Here is an 18,408-nt window from a genome sequence, read left to right as displayed (position 1 = left end):
AGAGACAGAATGAGAGACAGAGAGAGAGAGAGAGAGAGAGAGAGACAGAATGAGAGAGACAGAATGAGAGAGACAGAATGAGAGAGACAGAGAGAGAGACCAAGTGTCTCAGAGAAGCATGCAACCACAGTCCTCTGTGAGAGAGAAATAAAGTGTACAAACCAGCCCGAAGGAAAGTGGACGCACAGTGAAGACATTTCTCTAATGACATGTTAGAACCGAGACTCCTGACGGCCAAATAGAAAATAAATGTTGCTCATGGAACAGTGCATCTGAGCCCTACTGTATTTACTTCCCATACAGCGGGCGATGCTAATTCACATGCACCTCGTCTCCAACACACACCAGTATTTTCAGTATCAAGCAGTGAATCAACAGGTTATGGCCTCTCTGTACAAAGCCCTCATCTCAGCCTAACCCAACAAAGACGTGTATTGTGAGGTGAGCAGGACAGGACAGCTGACTGTGGAGCTGACTCCCTGGCTGCGTCCCAAAAGGCACCCTATAGGGCCTTTGTCAGAAGTAGGTACTATAGAGCCCTAGTCAGAAGTAGGGACCATAGTGCCCTGGTCAGAAGTAGGGACCATAGAGCCCTGGTCAGAAGTAGGGACCATAGAGCCCTGGTCAGAAGTAGTGACCATAGGGCCCTGGTCAGAAGTAGTGACCATAGGGCCCTGGTCAGAAGTAGGGACCATAGGGCCCTGGTCAGAAGTAGGGACCATAGGGCCCTGGTCAGAAGTAGTGACCATAGGGCCCTGGTCAGAAGTAGGGACCATAGAGCCCTGGTCAGAAGTAGTGACCATAGGGCCCTGGTCAGAAGTAGGGACCATAGGGCCCTGGTCAGAAGTAGGGACCATAGAGCCCTGGTCAGAAGTAGGGACCATAGAGCCCTAGTCAGAAGTAGTGACCATAGGGCCCTGGTCAGAAGTAGGGACCATAGGGCCCTGGTCAGAAGTAGGGACCATAGTGCCCTGGTGAGAAGTAGGGACCATAGAGCCCTGGTCAGAAGTAGGGACCATAGAGCCCTGGTCAGAAGTAGTGCACTAGGTAGGGAATAGGGTGGTTATGGGTCATGGTCTAAAGTAGTGCACTAGGTAGGGAATGGGGTGGTTATGGGTCCTGGTCTAAAGTAGTGCACTAGGTAGGGAATAGGGTGGTTATGGGTCCTGGTCTAAAGTAGTGCACTATGTAGGGAATAGGGTGGTTATGGGTCCTGGTCTAAAGTAGTGCACTAGGTAGGGAATAGGGTGGTTATGGGCCCTGGTCTAAAGTAGTGCACTAGGTAGGGAATAGGGTGATTATGGGCCCTGGTCTAAAGTAGTGCGCTAGATAGGGAATAGGGTGATTATGGGCCCTGGTCTAAAGTAGTGCGCTAGATAGGGAATAGGGTGATTATGGGCCCTGGTCTAAAGTAGTGCGCTAGATAGGGAATAGGGTGGTTATGGGCCCTGGTCTAAAGTAGTGCACTAGGTAGGGAATAGGGTGCCATTTTGGACTCAGGCCCTGTCCCTGACTGACTATACTGGAAGACTGTGGTTCCTTTCTTAGCTAAATAAAAAAAAAGCCAGAAAGAGAGACAGAGAGAGAGAAAGAGTAATCTGACAGACTACCACCCCCAGAAATACAGCTACCTAGACCAGCTGGCCTACTGTAGTCTGATAGACTACCACCCCCAGACATACAGCTACCTAGACCAGCTGGCCTACTGTAGTCTGACAGACTACCACCCCCCAGACATACAGCTACCTAGACCAGCTGGCCTACTGTAGTCTGACAGACTACCACCCCCAGACATACAGCTACCTAGACCAGCTGGTCCACTGTAGTCAGACAGACTACCACCCCCAGACATACAGCTAGCTAGACCAGCTGGTCCACTGTAGTCTGACAGATTACCATATTTCCTCCTCTTTCGTCTTTCTCAGCCTGCTACCCAGGATCAGTTTTCAGTGTTTGATGATGCAACGCCCTCTCTGTGTTCTTGCAGTCAAGCAGAACAGCCAGCTGGCACACGCACACACGCTAGTGCACACATACCCACTGACGCACTCACGCACACACACGTCCGTGCACACTGACGCACACACACGTCCGTGCACACTGACGCACACACACAGCAGACAAACTGTACCCAGACCAGACAGACAAAGAGCAGGGTAGAGCAGAGCAGAGCAGAGCAGAACAGGGTAGAGCAGAGCAGAGCAGAGCAGAGCAGAGCAGAACAGGGTAGAGCAGAGCAGAGCAGAACAGGGTAGAGCAGAGCAGAGCAGGGTAGACAGGGTAGAACAGGGTAGAACAGAGCAGAACAGGGTAGAGCAGGGTAGACAGGGTAGAACAGGGTAGAACAGAGCAGAACAGGGTAGAGCAGGGTAGAACAGAGCAGAGCAGAGCAGAGCAGGGTAGAACAGAGCAGAACAGGGTAGAACAGAGCAGAGCAGGGTAGACAGGGTAGAACAGGGTAGAGCAGAGCAGAGCAGGGTAGAACAGAGCAGAGCAGGGTAGACAGGGTAGAACAGGGTAGAGCAGGGTAGAACAGAGCAGAGCAGAGCAGAGCAGGGTAGAGCAGAGCAGAACAGAGCAGAACAGAGCAGAGCAGGGTAGAACAGAGCACTGCCTAGTGGAAGGGGCCTCAGCAGAAGCCAAACACGCAGCACAGTCTGGGTGGGAGAGGAAATGGCATGTATTAGTTAGGAAATAGAACTGCACTCAAGGCAGGTCCTGTCCTGCAAGCACACGCCCAAGATCAATCAAATATGACACGTGGTTGTGTAGGTGTAGGGGTGTGTGTGTGTGTGCGTGAGCGTGCCTGTCTGTGTGCCTGTCTGCTTGCCTGTGTGCCTGTCTGTCTGCATGCCTGTCTGCCTGTCTGCCTGCGTGTGTACATAAGTGTGTGTGCACTCAGGCACATGTACCAGTCGTCAGGGCATGAACCCTAAAAGGTGTGAAAAGCGTTCCACAGGGATGCTGGCCCATGGTGACTCCAAATGCTTCCCACCATTGTGTGAAATAGGCTGGATGTCCTTTGGGTGGTGGGCCTTTCTGGATACACACGCGAAACTGTTGAAAAACCCAGCAGCGTTGCAGTTCTTGACACACTCAAACCAATTTGCCAGGCACCTACTCCCATACCCCGTTCAAAGACATTTCAATATTTAGTCTTGCCCATTCACCCTCTGAATGACACACATACTCAATCCATTTCTCAATATTGTCTCAAGGCATTAAAAAAAAAAAACACTATTTAACCCGTCTCCTCCCCCTTCATCTACACTGATTGAAGTGGATTTAACAAGTGACATCAATAAGGGATCATAGCTTTCACCTGGATTCACCTGGTCAGTCTGTACCTCAGTTGATTAGCCTCGTGGCGAACCAGGCTTCCCTAAAAGTGGAAAGTTCCATGGCAGAAATCAACTAAAGAAAGGGGCGGGAACTCAGTGACAACCTCGCAACACGTCAAACCAATAAGATTCCTTTGCTTGGGAAGAGCTCCAGGGGTGCTCACCAGATGAGAGTCGTAGGAGCTACAGTGTACTAAGGGATAGCGTGAGGGCCAAGAAGTAGCTAGCCACAATGAGGTTCGGTTTTTTTGAGAAAAGTGAGCTAATCAGGTATAACTAGCTACTAGCTAGTTCAATTTCTCACAATTATAAAGCCAACAAAATCTTAATAAAAACGGCATATTATTGATCTTAAAAAAGGTTAGCTGTGAGCCCAGTATCTAGCTTATACAGGGTCAGGGGTAGGCCAACATAGTGCATGGTTGCTCTGCCTCAAACTTAGTGGTAGGCCTACATAGAGCTACCCTCAAACTGTCTCCCTCAAACTCAACTATGGACCTCAAAGTCAGTTCCACTGCTTTTTTTATTTGTATTTTTCTCCTATAATCAGGGACTGATTTAGACCTGGGACACCAGGTGGGTGATTCCCCTCTAATCAGGGACTGATTTAGACCTGGGACACCAGGTGGGTGATTCCCCTCTAATCAGGGTCTGATTTAGACCTGGGACACCAGGTGGGTGATTCCCCTCTAATCAGGGTCTGATTTAGACCTGGGACACCAGGTGGGTGATTCCCCTCTAATCAGGGTCTGATTTAGACCTGGGACACCAGGTGGGTGATTCCCCTCTAATCAGGGACTGATTTAGACCTGGGACACCAGGTGGGTGATTCCCCTCTAATCAGGGACTGATTTAGACCTGGGACACCAGGTGGGTGATTCCCCTCTAATCAGGGACTGATTTAGACCTGGGACACCAGGTGCGTGATTCCCCTCTAATCAGGGACTGATTTAGACCTGGGACACCAGGTGCGTGATTCCCCTCTAATCAGGGACTGATTTAGACCTGGGACACCAGGTGGGTGATTCCCCTCTAATCAGGGACTGATTTAGACCAGGGACACCAGGTGCGTGATTCCCCTCTAATCAGGGACTGATTTAGACCTGGGACACCAGGTGCGTGATTCCCCTCTAATCAGGGACTGATTTAGACCTGGGACACCAGGTGGGTGATTCCCCTCTAATCAGGGACTGATTTAGACCTGGGACACCAGGTGGGTGATTCCCCTCTAATCAGGGACTGATTTAGACCTGGGACACCAGGTGGGTGATTCCCCTCTAATCAGGGACTGATTTAGACCTGGGACACCAGGTGGGTGATTCCCCTCTAATCAGGGACTGATTTAGACCTGGGACACCAGGTGGGTGATTCCCCTCTAATCAGGGACTGATTTAGACCTGGGACACCAGGTGGGTGATTCCCCTCTAATCAGGGACTGATTTAGACCTGGGACACCAGGCGGGTGATTCCCCTCTAATCAGGGACTTATTTAAACCTGGGACACCAGGCGGGTGATTCCCCTCTAATCAGGGACTGATTTAGACCTGGGACACCAGGCGGGTGATTCCCCTCTAATCAGGGACTTATTTAAACCTGGGACACCAGGCGGGTGATTCCCCTCTAATCAGGGACTGATTTAGACCTGGGACACCAGGCGGGTGATTCCCCTCTAATCAGGGACTTATTTAAACCTGGGACACAAGGCGCGTGATTCCCCTCTAATCAGGGACTGATTTAGACCTGGGACACAAGGCGCGTGATTCCCCTCTAATCAGGGACTTATTTAAACCTGGGACACCAGGCGGGTGATTCCCCTCTAATCAGGGACTGATTTAGACCTGGGACACCAGGTGGGTGATTCCCCTCTAATCAGGGACTGATTTAGACCAGGGACACCAGGTGGGTGATTCCCCTCTAATCAGGGACTGATTTAGACCTGGGACACCAGGTGGGTGATTCCCCTCTAATCAGGGACTGATTTAGACCTGGGACACCAGGTGGGTGATTCCCCTCTAATCAGGGACTGATTTAGACCTGGGACACCAGGTGGGTGATTCCCCTCTAATCAGGGACTGATTTAGACCTGGGACACCAGGTGGGTGATTCCCCTCTAATCAGGGACTGATTTAGACCTGGGACACCAGGTGGGTGATTCTCCTCTAATCAGGGACTGATTTAGACCTGGGACACCAGGTGGGTGATTCCCCTCTAATCAGGGACTGATTTAGACCTGGGACACCAGGTGGGTGATTCCCCTCTAATCAGGGACTGATTTAGACCTGGGACACCAGGTGGGTGATTCCCCTCTAATCAGGGACTGATTTAGACCTGGGACACCAGGTGGGTGATTCCCCTCTAAACAGGGACTGATTTAGACCTGGGACACCAGGTGGGTGATTCCCCTCTAATCAGGGACTGATTTAGACCTGGGACACCAGGTGGGCGATTCCCCTCTAATCAGGGACTGATTTAGACCTGGGACACCAGGTGGGTGATTCCCCTCTAATCAGGGACTGATTTAGACCTGGGACACCAGGTGGGTGATTCCCCTCTAATCAGGGACTGATTTAGACCTGGGACACCAGGTGGGTGTAATTAATGATCAGGTAGAACAAAGAACCAGCTGTCTCCTGACCTGGTAGGGTCAGAGTTGAGTATCCCGGGTCTACGATCTACTATGGGAACAACTGCAACCTTGTTCCAAGCAACATTCCTAAAATGAATAAAATAACATTATTTACCTCATAATATATGTTAACTGTAATGCTCATCTCCTGTAGCCTAATTGTCATCTTCTTATTTGCATACTGTACCTAAATTACAAGGGGTTTGTATTTGTACTTAACCATTTTAATATGTCAGAACTTAAAAAGGAATGTACAAAATCTGGAATATGGTTTGCCTCGTACACATCATCATTTTAAATTGACAACACGTAGCTCAACATGTAAACAATGTGTAAGTTTAGCTATTCTTTGCTTCAGATGACAGATGACTATTAAGGCCAGTAATACCGCCATACTGTATACCATCATACGGCATTGGTGATGCTACATGATAAGCTACAGAATGGGTTCAGATCGCTGATGTACTGAGGACAGAGTGTCAATCAAATACAATAGATTTCAGATCTTACGACGAGACAAAAAAAAATAAAAAAAATGTTGTTTTGAGAATACAAAACAGAAACACTATCTGTCTTTTAGGGTGGCGTGTAGCCTAGTGGTCAGCGCGTTGGGCCAGTAACCAAAAGGTTTCTGGATCGAATCCCCGAGCTGATAAGGTACAAATCTGTCGTTCTGCCCCCTGAACAAGGCAGTTAACCCCACTTTTCCCCGGTAGGCCATTGTTGAAAATAAGATTTTGTTCTTAACTGACTTGCCTAGTTATTTATTTTATTTCTTTTTTATTTTACCGTTATTTTACCAGGTAAGTTGACTGAGAACACGTTCTCATTTGCAGCAACGACCTGGGGAATAGTTACAGGGGAGAGGAGGGGGATGAATGAGCCAATTGTAAACTGGGGATTATTAGGTGACCATGATGGTTTGAGGGCCAGATTGGGAATTTAGCCAGGACACCGGGGTTAACACCCCTACTCTTACGATAAGTGCCATGGGATCTTTAATGACCTCAGAGAGTCAGGACACCCGTTTAACGTCCCATCCGAAAGACGGCACCCTACATAGGGCAGTGTCCCCAATCACTGCCCTGGGGCATTGGGATATTTTTTAGACCAGAGGAAAGAGTGCCTCCTACTGGCCCTCCAACACCACTTCCAGCAGCATCTGGTCTCCCATCCAGGGACTGACCAGGACCAACCCTGCTTAGCTTCAGAAGCAAGCCAGCAGTGGTATGCAGGGTGGTATGCTGCTGGCTAACTGGTTAGATAGATAGATAGCTGAGTAGCAGGCAGATAGCTGAGTAGCAGGCAGATAGCTGAGTAGCAGGCAGATAGCTGAGTAGCAGGCAGATAGCTGAGTAGCAGGCAGATAGCTGAGTAGCAGGCAGATAGCTGAGTAGCAGGCAGATAGCTAAATACAGACAGAACCACTGTGATCAATCAACATTGGCACTAGTTCATCTTGAATAATAGTTTAACCATCAAAACAAGTTTAAACACTTCACTACAAAAAGTACAAATATGATAACGTGTATGTCAAGATTAGACATCTTAGTGTAACAGTATAACTTTAAACCGTCCCCTCGCCCCGAACCGGGCGCGAACCAGGGACCCTCTGCACACATCAACAACTGACACCCACGAAGCATCGTTACCCATCGCTCCACAAAAGCCGCGGCCCTTGCAGAGCAAACACTACATCTAGGTTTCAGAGCAAGTGACGTAACTGATTGAAACGCTACTAGCGCGTACCCGCTAACTAGCTAGCCATTTCACATCCGTTACATTAGTGTAAACAACAATATAAAATCGGGTCGTTCGAGTCTTGAATAGTGTGTATATATATATATATTTGTGGGTATGACGCAAACTACTTGTTTACTGCTCTTATTACCTTGGTAACCGGTTTATAACAGCAATAAGGCACCTTGGGGGGTGGTGGTATATGACCAATATACCACAGTTATTAAGGGATGTACGCCACGTTGCATCGTGCCTAACAGCCCTTAGCCGTGGTATATTGGCCATATACCAACACCCCCTTCTGACCTTATTGGTTAAATAGATCATTGAGTATTAACAGAATAGATTATTACCACTAAAGCATCGTTTCAGATGAACGAAAAAAAACACAACTTCATACCAGCGGCTGTGATCCCTGATCTACTGGGTTATCAGCTCAGTGGGTTTGATGTTGAATCGGGTGTGTTCGTGCTGGGCTGAAACAGAACCCTGCAACCCCTCAGCAGACTTCCGCGATCGTTTAGTTACCACGGTGAATTATTGTAATGTTTGTTTATGTGTCAATTAATCCCACAAGGGATGGGTTGCCAATTAGTGATTTGACAGGAAAATTAAATGTCATAAATTGGCAATTCATCCAACACTGTTGACTTGCTCCAATTGTAATAGATTTATACACTGTGTGTGATGTTCAACTGTATATTTCTATACGATATGTGCCAACATAGGTAGGCCTACGCTAATAACCCATATACAGTGACATCAGAAAGTATTCATACCCCTTGACTTATTACACATTTTGTTGTGTTACAGTCTGAATTCAAAAATTGATACAAATTTATTTATTTTCTCACCCATCTACACACAATGTTATTTTTTTTTAATATAGAAATTTTAGCAAATGTATTGAAAATTAAATACAGAAATATCTCATATACATAAGTATTCACACCCCTCAATACTTTGTAGAAGCACCTTTGGCAGCGATTACAGCTGTGAGTCTTTTCTGAGTTAAGTCTCTAAGAGATTTCCACACCTGGATTGGCCAACATTTACCTCATTTGTTCTTTTCAGAATTTTTCAAGCTCTGTCTAATTGGTTGTTGATCATTTCTAGACAACCATTTGCAGGTCTTGTCATAGATGTTCAAGTCAAAACTGTAACTAGGCCACTCAGGAACATTCAATGTCATCTTGGTAATCATCTCCAGTGTAGATTTGGCCTTGTGTTTTAGGTTATCGTCCCGCTGAAAGGTGAATGTGTCTCCCAGTGTCTGGTGGAAAGCAGACTGATCCAGGATTTCCTTTAGGGTTATACTTGTGCTTATTTTGTACAAGCTTCCTTCTTTTCACTCTGTCATTTTGGTTAGTATTGTGGAGTAACTACAATGTTGTTGATCCATCCTCAGTTTTCTCCTATCACAACCAAAAAAATCAAACTGTTTTAAAGTCACCATTGGCCTCATGGTGAAACCCTATCCAGCATGTGTAGGACAGTGTAGTGTAGTGTAGTGTAGTGTAGTGTAGTGTAGTGTAGTGTAGTGTAGTGTAAGAGGGTGTAGTGAGGGACAGTGTAGTGTAGTGTAGTGTAGTGTAGTGTAGTGTAGTGTAGTGTAGTGTAAGAGGGTGTAGTCCAGTGTAGTGTAGTGTAGTGTAGTGTAGTGTGGGACAGTGTTTGTAGTGTAGTGTAGTGTAGTGTAGTGTAGTGTAGTGTAGTGTAGTGTAGTGTAGTGTAAGAGGGTGTAGTCCAGTGTAGTGTAGTGTAGTCCAGTGTAGTGTAGTGTAAGAGGGTGTAGTGTAGTGAGGGACAGTGCTTATAGTGCTGTGCTCTTATCTGCTCTGTTGTGATTCATCACGAGTCATTCAACTCGTAGAAACGTGTGAGAAGAGAAAACAGTATCTCAGCCCACAGCTTTCATTTCTCCTTCTTCTAACGGCCTCATCAGGCGTGATGTGACCACAGCATGCACCCTCGCTCTGGCAGGCCCGGCGTTGAGAAACAAGCCACTCTCAAAACCCTGTTCACTATGACTAAACATTTCCATAATATTCATTACCAAATTTAAGCCTGGTCCCAGACCTGTTTGTATTGCCATGTATGAGTTGTCAAGACAGCGCAAACCGTTCCGCGACCAGGCTACCGTATATCAACGAAGAGAGGAAAGAACGCCCGACAACATGGTCAATGAGTCTGAGGCTATGACAGTCGTTAGCTAGCTATCATAAGCTATCATTAGCTATCATTAGATATCATTAGCTATCATTAGATATCATTGGCTATCATTAACTATCATTAGATATCATTAGCTATCATTAGATATCATTAGCTATCATTAAATATCATTAAATATCATTAGATATCATTAGCTATCGTTAGATATCATTAGCTATCATTAAATATCATTAGATATCATTAGATATCATTAACTATCATTAGATATCATTAGCTATCATTAGATATCATTAGCTATCATTAGATATCATTAGATATCATTAGATATCATTAACTATCATTATATATCATTAACTATCATTAGCTATCATTAGATATCATTAACTATCATTAGATATCATTAAACTATCATTATATATCATTAACTATCATTAGATATCATTAGCTATCATTAGATAGCATTAGCTATCATTAGATATCATTAACTATCATTAACTATCCTTAGATATCATTAGATATCATTAGCTATCATTAGATATCATTAGATATCATTAACTATCATTAACTATCATTAGCTATCTTTGGCTATCATTAACTATCCTTAGCTATCATTAACTATCATTAGCCAAATGTTAGCCTGTCTCTATGGTAGGGCGGCAGAAGGGATTGGTATTATTCATATTAGTGGAAATGTCTGGAACAGATCACGATGACATCATGTAAGAGACTTCAGGATGGGTTAATATCCAAGATAGGAACTTCTTCATCCAGGGTGATCATCCATCATCATCCAGGATGATCATCCATCATCATCATCCAGGGTGATCATCCATCATCATCATCCAGGATGATCATCCATCATCATCCATCATCATCGTCCAGGGTGATCATCCATCATCATCATCATCATCATCCAGGGTGATCATCCATCATCGTCATCATCATCATCCAGGGTGATCATCCATCATCATCATCATCATCGTCCAGGGTGATCATCCATCATCATCCATCATCATCATCCAGGGTGATCATCCATCATCATCATCCAGGATGATCATCCATCATCATCATCCAGGATGATCATCCATCATCATCATCCAGGATGATCATCCATCATCATCATCCATCATCATCATCCAGGGTGATCATCCATCATCGTCCAGGGTGATCATCCATCATCATCCAGGGTGATCATCCATCATCATCATCCAGGATGACCATCGATCATCATCATCATACAGGGTGATCATCCATCATCATCATCCAGGGTGATCATCCATCATCATCATCATCATCCAGGATGATCATCCATCATCATCATCCATCATCATCATCCAGGATGACCATCGATCATCATCATCATCATCATCATACAGGATGATCATCCATCATCATCATCCATCATCATCATCCATCATCATCATCATCATACAGGATGACCATCGATCATCATCATCATCATCCATCATCATCATCCAGGGTCATCATCCAGGATGATCATCCAGCATCATCATCATCCAGGGTGTACCCTAAATGGCGCTCTATCTCCTATATAGTGCACTACTGGGAATAGTATACCGTTTGGAACGCACCCCGAGGATCATTGCAATTCACGTTTCAGTCAAATCCTGACTAAATCGAGGAGGTCAGAAGCATCTAGACCAGCTGACCTACTGCCACAAACATTCGGTCATGAGTGGGTTAATAACCACGGAGGAGATGCATTCAAGTAAGGAATAACCAGAACTCAGCCGCTGCAATACAAGAATTAATGGAGTTCCCTGTACGCCTACAACCTTGGCTTTTCCAGCGATGCTAGAAATTAACACATTGGCCAACAGCCTCTCCTCTCCCCTCTCCTCTCCCCTCCTCTCCTTTCCTTTCCTCTCCCCTCCCCTCCTGTCCTCCCCTCTCTTCTCCCGTCAGTAGATGATGTAACACTGGCCAACAGCCTCTCCTCTCTCCTCTCTCCCCTCTCCTCTCTCCTCTCTCCTCTCTCCTCTCCCCTCCTCTCCTTTCCTTTCCTCTCCCCTCCTTTCCTCTCCTCTCCTCTCTCCCATCAGTAGATGATATAACACTGGCCAACAGCCTCTCCTCTCTCCCCTCTCCCCTCTCCTCTCTCCTCTCTCCTCTCCCCTCCTCTCCTTTCCTCTCCTCTCCTCTCCTCTCTCCTCTCTCCTCTCCTCTCCTCTCCTCTCCTCTCTCCCCTCTCCTCTCTCCTCTCTCCTCTCCCCTCCTCTCCTTTCCTCTCCTCTCCTCTCCTCTCTCCTCTCTCCTCTCCTCTCCTCTCCTCTCCTCTCCTCTCTCCCATCAGTAGATGATATAACACTGGCCAACAGCCTCTCCTCTCTCCTGTCAGTAGATGATGGCCAAGGAGGATTCCATTATGTTATATACTTATTATTTCCTCATATGTGTCCTCCCCACATCACACACACACACACACACACACACACACACACACACACACACACACACACACACACACACACACACACACACACACACACACACACACACACACACACACACACACACACACACACTCTCTCGCTCTCTCTCTCTCTCTCTCTCTCTCTAACCAGAGTGGTGTGGTCAGTTGCAGCAAACATAAATCAATGTCTAAGTCCAAAATGGCACCCTGTTCTCACATAGTGAACTACTCTTAACCAGGGCCCGATGGGAACTTTACTTCACCAGGACGTGTCTTAACCAGGGCCCTATGGGAACTTTACATCACCAGGACGTGTCTTAACCAGGGCCCTATGGGAACTTTACTTCACCAGGACGTGTCTTAACCAGGGCTCTATGGGAACTTTACTTCACCAGGACGTTAACCAGGGCCCGATGGGAACTTTACTTCACCAGGACGTGTCTTAACCAGGGCCCGGTGGGAACTTTACTTCACCAGGACGTGTCTTAACCAGGGCCCTATGGGAACTTTACATCACCAGGACGTGTCTTAACCAGGGCCCTATGGGAACTTTACTTCACCAGGACGTGTCTTAATCAGGTCCCTATGGGAACTTTACTTCACCAGGACGTGTCTTAACCAGGGCCCGATGGGTACTTTACTTCACCAGGACGTGTCTTAACCAGGGCCCGATGGGAACTTTACTTCACCAGGACGTGTCTTAACCAGGGCCTGATGGGAACTTTACTTCACCAGGACGTGTCTTAACCAGGGCCCTATGGGAACTTTACTTCACCAGGACGTGTCTTAATCAGGTCCCTATGGGAACTTTACTTCACCAGGACGTGTCTTAATCAGGTCCCTATGGGAACTTTACTTCACCAGGACGTGTCTTAACCAGGGCCCGGTGGGAACTTTACTTCACCAGGACGTGTCTTAACCAGGGCCCGGTGGGAACTTTACTTCACCAGGACGTGTCTTAACCAGGGGCCTATGGGAACTTTACTTCACCAGGGCGTTTCTTAACCAGGGCCCTATGTGGACTTTTTTCAATTCATTACCAGGGCCCTATGGGGACTTTACTTCACCAGGACGTGTCTTAACCAGGGGCCTATGGGAACTTTACTTCACCAGGACGTGTCTTAACCAGGGGCCCGATGGGAACTTTACTTCACCAGGACGTGTCTTAACCAGGGCCCGATGGGAACTTTACTTCACCAGGACGTGTCTTAACCAGGGGCTCTATGGGAACTTTACTTCACCAGGACGTGTCTTAACCAGGGCCCGATGGGAACTTTACTTCACCAGGACGTGTCTTAACCAGGGGCCTATGGGAACTTCACTTCACCAGGATGTGTCTTAACCAGGGGCCCTATTGAAACTTTACTTCACCAGGATGTGTCTTAACCAGGGCCCTATGTGACCTGTAGTGCAATATGTAGGGAATAGGGGTCCAATTGGGACACAGCCATAGTCACACATCAGGCAATGTCACAACACAATAGCAGCATGTGTATATATATATATAAATCGCTGTTGGAGAGGAGATATAATTAGTTTCGCTTCACAAAAGAATTGTGACATCTGGAAGTGATATAATTCTATAACTGTTGCTTCTGTGTCAGGGCGTTTCATGACCTCTCGATGTCTTTTCTGTCTTTTTCTATAAAATATGTTGTTCCAGTGACTACATACATTTTATTTAAAAAAATTTAGGTTACACCCTTTCACTTCTGGGTGTTCACTTCCATACTGTCCATCTAGGTTAGAACGTCTCAGCCTCTGTCCGATGTTTATACGTGCCATGTGGATTGACTTAGAGACTAAGAAAACACACTTCCATGCACCCATAGCACTAGGCAAGGATCTGCTCCTACTCTAGTTGTGTGAATAGCTGTTAACTAGGTCTAGTTGTGTGGATAGCAGTTAGCTAGGTCTAGTTGTGTGGATAGTTGTTAGCTAGGTCTAGTTGTGTGGATAGCGGTTAGCTAGGTCTAGTTGTGTGGATAGCGGTTAGCTAGGTCTAGTTGTGTGGATAGCGGTTAGCTAGGTCTAGTTGTGTGGATAGCGGTTAGCTAGGTCTAGTTGTGTGGATAGCGGTTAGCTAGGTCTAGTTGTGTGGATAGCGGTTAGCTAGGTCTAGTTGTGTGGATAGCGGTTAGCTAGGTCTAGTTGTGTGGATAGCGGTTAGCTAGGTCTAGTTGTGTGGATAGCGGTTAGCTAGGTCTAGTTGTGTGGATAGCGGTTAGCTAGGTCTAGTTGTGTGGATAGCGGTTAGCTAGGTCTAGTTGTGTGGATAGCGGTTAGCTAGGTCTAGTTGTGTGGATAGCGGTTAGCTAGGTCTAGTTGTCTGGATAGCGGTTAGCTAGGTCTAGTTGTGTGGATAGCGGTTAGCTAGGTCTAGTTGTGTGGATAGCGGTTAGCTAGGTCTAGTTGTGTGGATAGCGGTTAGCTAGGTCTAGTTGTGTGGATAGCGGTTAGCTAGGTCTAGTTGTGTGGATAGCGGTTAGCTAGGTCTAGTTGTGTGGATAGCGGTTAGCTAGGTCTAGTTGTGTGGATAGCGGTTAGCTAGGTCTAGTTGTGTGGATAGCGGTTAGCTAGGTCTAGTTGTGTGGATAGCGGTTAGCTAGGTCTAGTTGTGTGGATAGCGGTTAGCTAGGTCTAGTTGTGTGGATAGCGGTTAGCTAGGTCTAGTTGTGTGGATAGCGGTTAGCTAGGTCTAGTTGTGTGGATAGCGGTTAGCTAGGTCTAGTTGTGTGGATAGCGGTTAGCTAGGTCTAGTTGTGTGGATAGCGGTTAGCTAGGTCTAGTTGTGTGGATAGCGGTTAGCTAGGTCTAGTTGTGTGGATAGCGGTTAGCTAGGTCTAGTTGTGTGGATAGCGGTTAGCTAGGTCTAGTTGTGTGGATAGCGGTTAGCTAGGTCTAGTTGTCTGGATAGCGGTTAGCTAGGTCTAGTTATGTGGACAGCGGTTAGCTAGGTCTAGTTGTGTGGATAGCGGTTAGCTAGGTCTAGTTGTGTGGATAGCGGTTAGCTAGGTCTAGTTGTGTGGATAGCGGTTAGCTAGGTCTAGTTGTGTGGATAGAGGTTAGCTAGGTCTAGTTGTGTGGATAGCGGTTAGCTAGGTCTAGTTGTGTGGATAGCGGTTAGCTAGGTCTAGTTGTGTGGATAGCGGTTAGCTAGGTCTAGTTGTGTGGATAGCGGTTAGCTAGGTCTAGTTGTTGTGTGGATAGCTATAATGGATTCATGTAGGGGAGGAACGAGGCAGGCAGCCTGGCTACCATCTCTCCCAAGAGAAAGGCACTGGAAGGCATTTCTACTTAAAATAAACCCAGAGGGAGAGAGACAGAGAGAGATGTTCAGTCCGGGTCCCGTCGGCCCTAGTAGCCTGTCGGCTCGACAACCCTCCCCATTAATCCACAGCAGTATTCAATATACACAGAAACCATCCCACGGATGTGCCCGGGCAGGCAGGCAGGCACTGGGGCATTTAAACCCTTCAACACACTCATAGGAACACACAAACACACACTCATAGGAACACACAAACACACACTCATAGGAACAAACAAACACACACTCATAGGAACAAACAAACACACACTCATAGGAACACACAAACACACACTCATAGGAACACACAAACACACACTCATAGGAACACACAAACACACACTCATAGGAACACACAAACACACACTCATAGGAACACACAAACACACACTCATAGGCATGCACACAAACACACACTCATAGGAACACACAAACACACACTCTAATATATACTGTTAGAATGGAGCAGGGGTTAAGTTGGAGCTGTTAGGCCGGGGTATTAATAGTAGAAGAGTGGGGCTGTTAGACCGGGGTATTAATAGTAGAAGAGTGGGGCTGTTAGACCGGGGTATTAATAGTAGAAGAGTGGGGCTGTTAGACCGGGGTATTAATAGTAGAAGAGTGGGGCTGTTAGACCGGGGTATTAATAGTAGAAGAGTGGGGCTGTTAGGCCGGGGTATTAATAGTAGAAGAGTCTGGGGCTGTTAGGACAGGGTATTGATGGTAGAAGAGTCTGGGGCTGTTAGGACAGGGTATTGGTGGTAGAAGAGTCTGGGGCTGTTAGGACAGGGTATTGGTGGTAGAAGAGTTTGGGGCTGTTAGGCCGGGGTATTGGTGGTAGAAGAGTCTGGGGCTGTTAGGACAGGGTATTAATGGTAGAAGAGTTTGGGGCTGTTAGGCCGGGGTATTGGTGGTAGAAGAGTCTGGGGCTGTTAGGCCGGGGTATTAATGGTAGAAGAGTCTGGGGCTGTTAGGACAGGGTATTAATGGTAGAAGAGTCTGGGGCTGTTAGGACAGGGTATTGGTGGTAGAAGAGTCTGGGGCTGTTAGGACAGGGTATTGGTGGTAGAAGAGTCTGGGGCTGTTAGACTGGGGTGTTGATGTAAACCTAACCAGACTAAGGGTATAGGGTGCTATATTAGGGTATAGGGTGCTATATTAGGGAATAGGGTGCCATTTCAGACACATCCAGTGACTGAGGCTGTTTCCAGGACAACATTATCTTCATGACACTGTTTCTTTCACTGATGGAATACCAAAAACCACGTAAAACATTGTGAAACCAGGCAATGTAAACTCTAATAACAGACTGTAATAACAGACTGTAATAACAGACTGTAATAACAGACTGTAATAACAGACTGTAATAACACACTGTAATAACACACTCCAATAACACACTGTAATAACACACTGTAATAACACACTGTAATAACACACTGTAATAACACACTGTAATAACACACTGTAATAACACACTCCAACAACCACGTAAAACATGGTGAAACCAGGCAATGTAAACTCTAATAACAGACTGTAATAACAGACTGTAATAACACACTGTAATAACACACTGTAATAACACACTGTAATAACACACTGTAATAACACACTGTAATAACACACTGTAATAACACACTCCAATAACACACTGTAATAACACACTCCAACAACCACGTAAAACATGGTGAAACCAGGCAATGTAAACTCTAATAACAGACTGTAATAACACACTGTAATAACACACTGTAATAACACACTGTAATAACACACTGTAATAACACACTGTAATAACACACTCCAACAACCACGTAAAACATTGTGAAACCAGGCAATGTAAACTCTAATAACAGACTGTAATAACACACTGTAATAACACACTGTAATAACACACTGTAATAACACACTGTAATAACACACTGTAATAACACACTCCAACAACCACGTAAAACATTGTGAAACCAGGCAATGTAAACTCTAATAACAGACTGTAATAACAGACTGTAATAACACACTGTAATAACACACTCCAATAACACACTGTAATAACACACTGTAATAACACACTCCAACAACCACGTAAAACATTGTGAAACCAGGCAATGTAAACTCTAATAACAGACTGTAATAACAGACTCTAATAACACACTGTAATAACACACTGTAATAACACACTGTAATAACACACTGTAATAACACACTCCAATAACACACTGTAATAACACACTGTAATAACACACTGTAATAACACACTCCAACAACCACGTAAAACATTGTGAAACCAGGCAATGTAAACTCTAATAACAGACTGTAATAACAGACTGTAATAACACACTGTAATAACACACTCCAATAACACACGGGTTATATCTCACGAGGAGCAGACGGATCATTTTCATAAAGATGATGATAATGGAATAAGCTACTTACTCACAAATTGGACTGCAATCCCCTTCTGGTGGCTGGTGGTGGTACCGTTTGTTTTAGACACTGTAAGATGACATGAATAATAGTTATTTTAACTCATATAACCTGTTTCAAAATAGAAGAAGCATGCATCAGATATACAGTACCAGTCACAAGTTTGGACACACCTACTCATTCAAGGGTTTTTCTTTATTTAAAAAAAACTATTTTCTACATTGTAGAACAATAGTGAAGACATCAAAACTATGAAATAACACATATGGAATCATGTAGTAACCAAAAAAAAAGTGTTAAACAAATCAAATTATATTTTAGAATCTTCAAAGTAGCCACCCTTTGCCTTGATGACAGCTTTGCA

General features: G+C 45.6%; 1 protein-coding gene across 3 annotated transcripts in view; it reads right to left on the bottom strand.

Annotated features, from left to right (window-relative positions):
• LOC129817870 (jun dimerization protein 2-like) overlaps positions 1–18,118 on the bottom strand; it is a 26,560-nt gene extending 8,442 nt beyond the window's left edge. The window contains exon 1 of one of the 3 annotated variants that reach the window (XM_055873466.1): positions 18,054–18,118. The gene's annotated coding sequence lies outside the window, so the exon portion shown is untranslated. Of the gene's footprint in view, positions 1–162; positions 692–18,053 lie in introns of those variants that run through there. The other 2 variants (XM_055873468.1, XM_055873467.1) reach the window with 2 other exon arrangements.
• Between the last annotated feature and the right edge of the window lie 290 nt (positions 18,119–18,408).

This window comes from Salvelinus fontinalis, chromosome 20, assembly GCF_029448725.1.
Source record: "Salvelinus fontinalis isolate EN_2023a chromosome 20, ASM2944872v1, whole genome shotgun sequence".
Classification (NCBI taxonomy): Eukaryota; Metazoa; Chordata; class Actinopteri; order Salmoniformes; family Salmonidae; genus Salvelinus; species Salvelinus fontinalis.
The sequence above is the reverse complement of the archived record's forward strand: the minus strand, read 5'-3'. Positions and strand labels throughout refer to the sequence as shown.